The 7085-nt window shown below is 46.9% G+C and overlaps 1 long non-coding RNA gene across 1 annotated transcript in view; it reads left to right on the forward strand.

The window, feature by feature from the left end:
- LOC128137339 (uncharacterized) overlaps positions 1-7085 on the forward strand; it is a 58225-nt gene that overhangs the window by 7291 nt on the left and 43849 nt on the right. The gene's annotated exons all lie outside the window — the stretch shown is intronic.

The raw sequence follows: 7085 nt of genomic DNA on the forward strand, positions 1-7085 counted from the left end.
GCAGCATGGGTGTAGCCAGGCAGCCCTGCTGGGGCTGCGCTGGGTGCTGCTGCAAATGGCTCCTGAGCCAGGATGATGCGAGGGCGGCATGGCTGGGCTCCTCCGCAAGATGGGGTGTCAGCTGGAGACCAAGGACTTGCCTGGGCCTGAGGAGCTGGAGCTTGGGGTACTGTGGAAAAGGCTGTCCCTAGGGAGGGCAGCAGAACAGGGTCTCAGCCTTGGGGGAAACCTTGGTTTCCCCAAAGGACTAGGTTTGCAGCCTTGTTTTTACTGCTGCACTTGAGTTTCCATGAAGCTGAGCAGGATCCTGGATGGTCTTGCATGTGGGTGGCAGTCCCACAGCAGTTTAGGCAGCTCTTAACCTCCCACCTTGTTTCCCCACTGCTGGCTATGGCACTCCTATGACCCCTGCAGAGGCAGTTCAAGAAGTTAAACCAGCAGGAAGCACATAAAGGCAGAGGTGACCGGCTTTCTCTTGGTGTGGTTTCATGAACAGGCGTGCAGGAGAGTGGGGTCAACCTAGTGTGGGTGTGAAGAAAGGGATGGGTATGCACAGCTGAGGTGGTATGGGCGTGAGCACAGCTCCAGTGGCCTCAGTGCTTTGCTCTGCCTTGGATGCTGTGTTTGTGATGGCCCCCAGTGCAGCTGGGGCAGGCCTTCAGCAGCAGGGTGCACTTCCTGAGGCACATCAGCTGCTTCAACGTACTCTCAAGAGCACTTAGAGATGCTCGGGGCCTTTAGGCAGCAGTTTCCCTCTCTAAGTAAACAATTTATCTTTGCAGAGGTTCCAGTAACAGCAGGTTGGGTTTTTTTTTTCTCTAGATGGTACAAAATATAATCACTTATGCAATACAGCAGACCAGCTTTCTAATCTTCCCTCTGTTGTACCACTCTGGCAAGCTCTTTGGATTTATATCTGTATTTCACAGTGTTCCCCATCCTCCTCACTTTCATCTCATCCTACGGTGTTTCCTGTGGGTGTAGTTACTACTGAGGAAGCAGGAGCGGCAGGAAAGTCTTGAAATGGCTGTGATGGAAAAACCTGGTAGTGTGGTAGTGCCTCCTGAGCAGCACTTCAGCCTGTGGTGGGGTGATGCAGAAACCTCAGCAACGCTTTTGATGTGAGGAATGTTGCATCCTGGGACCTCAACCCTTCAGCTGGGCTGAAGGTATAAGCCAGCCTGTTGTATAAGCCAGTCCAGAGAACTGGCTGAGGCTAAAATAAGTAAATAAAGCTACAGTGCAAGTCCAATGTGTTGACACAACCAGGAATTCCTTCAGCCAATTTTGCTGCTGAAGCCCCTGTATCATCAAGTTACAACTTAATAGTTTTGAACTTTCCTTGAAATAGCTCATGATGAGTCTTCTTCCTACCAGTCCTTTCTGCTGTGCAACTCCAGTCCGTGTCTGGAAGGCTTCTCCATTTAATCCATCCTTTAGCCACCACCCTTTCCAGACAAAGTGCTTTGCTTGGTCTGGGTGCATCTCCTGACATCGAGCAGAAGTTCTTCAAACTTTGATATTTGTCTGTTAGTTCTGTCTCACTTGTGTTTGGGGCTTCATCCTATGTGGAAGGTAAAAACCAGAAAATCTGCAGAGAAAATGCATCTCAATCCTGATGGCGCTATGAGTTGTGTGAAGGTCTGCACAGAGAGATTGTTATTTCAGTTGAGCTAACAGAAAAATTTCCCTGAATGATCGTCACAGCTGGACTAGGATTATTTTTTTGCCACAGAATACTCTGTTGTGGTTAAACCCAGAGATACCCAAGAAGTCTACTTGAGTCTAAGTTTCTTACCTTGGCTGTACTTGGGGTTTGTGTCCACATTGCTCTTTTTTGCTGGCTACTGGGAGCAGTTTGCTATTGTAGACACTACTATATGAGAGAACTATGTGAGTGAGCAGCAGTGACTCGGAGGTGAAAAAATCCTGCAGTGTTGTTTGCTTGCCACCTTCTGCAATTGCAGTACCAAAGCTCATTGCAGTAGTGGCTCTAGGCCCATTTGTTTATTTGTACTCATCATCCACAAAGTACTGATGTATTGTTGAACTCTTATGTCTCTTGTTGTGTGTTTACCCTTGGAGATGTTGATGAAAGAATTAGCAATGGAAAAGTGTTGTGTATTCCTGATCTGGATCTGCAGTTTCCTAACATCCAGGGAGACCTTGAATTTGATGCTACTTTCCTGTTTCTTAGGGAACAAACCAAGCTATGAATAATAAATACAAGCTCTGGGGCAAAACTGTTTTCCATTCATAAAATTTAACAGTAAAGACTGAGTAGTAATTTCTCAGCCTGCTGCAAAGCAATAGGAACTCCATGTGGGGACTAGAAAGCTACTGACAACTTCTTCAGCCTTTGCTGTGCCACAGTTAATAAATTAGTTCAGCTTTGATTTGTACCTAGATACAACAAAGGTGTCTCCAGCTAAGTGATGCAGATTAGTGTAGTTTCCAATCTGAGCAGTTTGAACTTGAAAAAATAGAGGCAAAACAAAGCCCCTTCCTTCTGTTGGCTTCTCTCTTGGCTTTCAGAATGGGAAATGGCTGGGGCATAACTTGAATAAATCAAGTAGAAAGAACAGATGAAAGTCATGGCCTTGTGTTTTGGGCTGAATTAAAACCTACTGCACAGACACTGAAGTTTTGGCTTCAGTGATGATGGGGTGAGAAATCAAATCATAGGATGCCAATAATTTTCTGTGGTCCTGATCCTGTAGTTATTTGTTTCAGCACTTGAGGGGTCCTGCTGGAGCCCAGGCAGAGCACTGCTGGGAGGGAGGAGGGAGTAAATCACTGTCAGCACACTGGTGCAAAGCTTGAGGAGGATCTTTGATTTGGGTGCTCTAGTGAAGAGCATCTCAAGCATTCAGTAGGGAAACCTGATTATGACTTGCTCTCCTCCTGCCCTGGAGCAGCCTGTTTTTCAAACTGATGTTTGTCAGGTGGTAGATGGAGGTGAAGTTTTGCAAGGGGCAAGAGAGCATCCTGGATCAAAGTATTTGTTTTTTTGCAAGGTAAAGCTGCATTAAACTGGGGACAAGCAAATTGGCAACAGTGAAGGATAATCTGTGCATTTTATCACTCTGCTAACCCCAGCTGTAAAATTTACCATAGGAAAGCTAATAAAATGGGAGCCACACAAGCAAACAGAGGGCACAGGCTTATCAGCAAACATTGATTTTGGTGCTGGTGGAGTCACTCTCCTGATCAAAGCGGTTGGAGTTTGAACCTCTTTTAAGTTGTTCCCTGCTTGGTCTGGGAGTGCCCTGCTCTTGCATTGATGGCATCAGTATCCTCTGTGCAGCTGAGTGGAAGAAGGAAAGTATCAGTAGGGAGAAAGAAAGTATGTGTGAGGGTGCTTTACTGCAGTGTGAGACAACAGTAGCTTATTTTAGCTTTGCCAGCCACTGCCTGGTTTAGGAAAACAACCTAAGGCTTATTGTATAACTAGATAGTACAGACATTATCACAGGGCCAACAGGGAATGCTTTACCATCTTGAAGGCTCATGCCTGGCAGACTGAGTAGCTCTGCAACACTTATCAACAAAATACCCCATTGACAGAAACCACCTTGGGCCTCAGGCTGGGCCCTTTGGGAGCCTCTTCTCTGTCCGATCTCTTTGTTTAGCATTCCCCTCTTCTCCCCCAGCTAGAGATGCTTGAATCCTTCTTGGCAATTAGTCTCCTGGCTGAAATTAATTGCTCCTCTCTGATCCTTTCAGGCTCCATGGTTGGTATCTGGCAGGGGGGCTCACTGGCTTAATGTGGTGTTCTTGCCCAGTCTCACTTGCTGGAGAAATACTTTGAGCCTCTGGGAGGAGGTAACAAGGTGAGGAACACAGTGTTGTGGAGAGGGGCAGAGGGAGGAGAAAGTTTTAAGGCCTCATAAGCAGGATCTTTCTATGCAAACATCTTGCATCTCACTTAATATGTTAAGAGCAGAACAAAGGCAGCTTTATTTCTGACTTTCTTTCTATGGTTTCTTTTCTCACCATTTTTGTCCCTTCTGTATTTTCTTATTGTTTCTTTTTTTTTTGTACTCTCTTGGGGAGATTGTTGCAGACACCAGTGTGCTTGAGTTCAGATTCAGCTCCTAATGTGTTTACACTAGGGAGGCAAGTGGGGAGCTAGGCTTGAATGTACCTGCTAATACTGTGGCTCTCCTGACCGGGTCAGGGCAGTGCTGAAGAACCACAAAGTGTCCCTGCCTGGAAGGAGAGGCCAGGCTGAGCAGCAAGGGAAGACAGCAAACAGTGGGAAGTTAACCCTGTGGGTGTAATCTACAGAGGATTGCTTCATAATACATTTCTTTACAATTCTTATTTTTAAATGGCTCCTCATTATCTAGCTAGGCCAGAGTACTTAATTTTGGGGCCCTCCCTGGACGTGTGGGTATTGAGGGGAAACTGGAGTAATCTGGAAGGCTGGCAGAGCAATCCAAGCAAGAGTTTCCCCCCCACTGTCCCAGGGGACCATCGGTGATTTTCTGTCTTCATATCTGCCACAGCCAGCTCTCTTGTGCTGTGTGAGGAAGGTACTGCATCCATCACGTGAGGTCCAGGAAGGCTTTCCTGTTCTAGGCTGGTAGAACACCGTGGCATGTGCCCCATTAGTCTGAGAGCTGCCCTCCAGAGGAGCCCCGTTCTACTGCTGCACAGAAATGAGGGTCTCGGCAGCGTAGAGCCACGTAATGAGGCTGGGTGGGCAAGAGCTAGATTTGTGGGTGGACCTCCATGCTGATCTAGGGATGTGCTGTTGTAAAGGAGTGGTGGGAGATCTGTTCATGTCTGGCAGTGTTGGACTTTGCCTGCTGAGATACAGAAGTCTCTGACTAGGCTGTGCATGACTTGGTAGAAACATTGTAGTAGCTGTTTTATCTCAGCTTCAACTGATTATTGAGTGTATTTGTAGCACACTGATAATTGTGTTTGCCTGAGCCCTGTGGGAGCTTCTGGGGACCAGACTCCCATCCCATCTGTCTCACTGAAGCATTTGTCAGTCCTGGGAAGGTTAGTTCAGAGTAATCCAGTAAAGAGGCTGGGGTCTATATTCTAGGCAGATTCTTCATCATAGTCCATTGCATGAGAGCTGAGGGTAAAGATAGCTTCATGCTTTACCTTCCCAGCATGCTCTGGGACAAAAACTTGATTTTTTGATAGAATAACACCCTTTAGGTGTCCTGTTGCCCTTGCTCCCCTTTCTCATGCTGCAGAGCACTATCAAAAGAATAAAATGGAGCCAATCTGTGATTATTTTAGGGCTACGCTGGAGAGTGTAGAAGATGGTGTATGAGAAATTTAAACAATGGAAAGAGTAGCATCTTTCAACATAACAGAAGTAACAATGTAAAGACACTTCCAATTCAGGCAATCTTGCCAGCAAGGGGGGCTGAGAGCCCAGAATCTGGCTGTGGGGTTCACTTGTGCCTCATCCCCCTGACTTCAAGGAGAGCTGGCTGGAAATGTGCAGATCCTTGTTTTGGCAAAACCCAACTGCCTCCTTGGTCAGGCTGCAAATACCTGGAAGATATTGCTCTCACCCTTGCACAGCTGAGCTACGTTCAGAGCCTGGATGTTGCTACAGTGCCCTTACTAAGCTTTTTGAGGCTATTTCAGAAAGAAAACTGCAGTAGCTGCCAAATGTAGTTGAAATCTGGTGTGATAGTGTGAATACACCACAGACCACCTGGGACAGCAAGGGATTCATTAGCTGTGCTGGGATCAGTGAAGATGTTTGACCATATGCAATGGTGTCTGATTAGAAGTAGGAATTCAAGGAAGAAACCGAGGCATTTCTTAAGCTGAAGGGGCAGAGCCCTTTTTAATTTAGAGAGAAGCTGAGGCCTTGAGCTGCTAAGCCCTGAATGATTTTTAGACAATGAATGAAGCTCCATGGCTCTGTGGTATGGCAAACATACCTTTCTCCTGCTATGGAGGAGGCTCCAGTTTAAGCCTTGGATTGTGGGTTTAAGATTTAGTCTTGGTTCTTCAGCTTAATTCCAAGAGAAAAAGGGCAAGCAATTTTTGTGATAGGAAGCCAGATGTTGTTCAGATGGTGCTGGGAGTGAGGCTTTGCAATGTCTGTGAGCTGGGCAGCGCAGGGTCAGTGATGGAAGGTCTCAAGGGCCAGAAGTCTGCTTTAGGGATTAAATTCCCACTTTGGGCAGCTGAGACCTCCTGCAGCAGCTTCTGCTACAGACGGTCTAGGGGAGCCCCTGTGCTGTGTGGAGGCAAAGGCTGGCTTGTTTGCTGCGATGGGCCTGGGGGCCTCCCCTGGGCTGCCCCAAGGTATGAGGAGCCTGGTGAATTTTGCTAAGAGCATCTTGGCTATTATGGGATCGATTTCAAGTAGAAGTGCTTAAACTAGCCCTGGTTTTGTTTTTCATCTGGTGAGTCTTTAATCAGATAACAGGCCAAGAAGCTTGGTGTCAGGAATTTGGGTTTTAGTCATGCTTTTGTTGTGTGGTTGCGGTGGAACGTAGCTGAGCAAGTGGACTCTTGTGTGAGTGCTGGTGCTGAATGCAGTTTTGTTAGCTTCTCCTCAAGGTATGGGTCTTCTGATATGGGAATCGTGGGGAGAGGTGAATCTAAAGAGCTACTGACATGAGAAAAAAAATGAGCTTGTGTCTGTGTTGTGATACTCTAGTTATGAAGTCCTAAATCACAGCAATGGTGGTGACTTGGATGAATGGCTTCCAAAACAGTATTAGCACTTTAGAGTTGAACCCTGATCTGGGGAGTGATGGCCAAAGCTGTGAACCACCCCCCTGGCCTTTGTTCTTTTTTTTTTTTTTTTTCCGAATCAGGGCGTAATAGAAATGGGTTGAAACCGCAGCATGTTAAACATGCTCTATCCCATTTTGTGGCACTTGCTGGTTCATGTTCAGCAGTGGTAAGCCTCCCTAATGCGAGTCAGGCCTCAAAGACTTGCTCACGTTTGCTGGGATGGCGGGTGAGAATTTCACTGCACGGGAGGGAGGCAAGGGACTATCCCTTGCTGCTAGCAGTTGGCTGCTCTGTGGCGTTGTTCATCTGTGCAACAGGGATGCTGTTGCTGCTCAGGAATTTGAGCTGCAGCATGT

Source organism: Harpia harpyja, chromosome 1, assembly GCF_026419915.1.
Source record: "Harpia harpyja isolate bHarHar1 chromosome 1, bHarHar1 primary haplotype, whole genome shotgun sequence".
Taxonomy (NCBI): Eukaryota; Metazoa; Chordata; class Aves; order Accipitriformes; family Accipitridae; genus Harpia; species Harpia harpyja.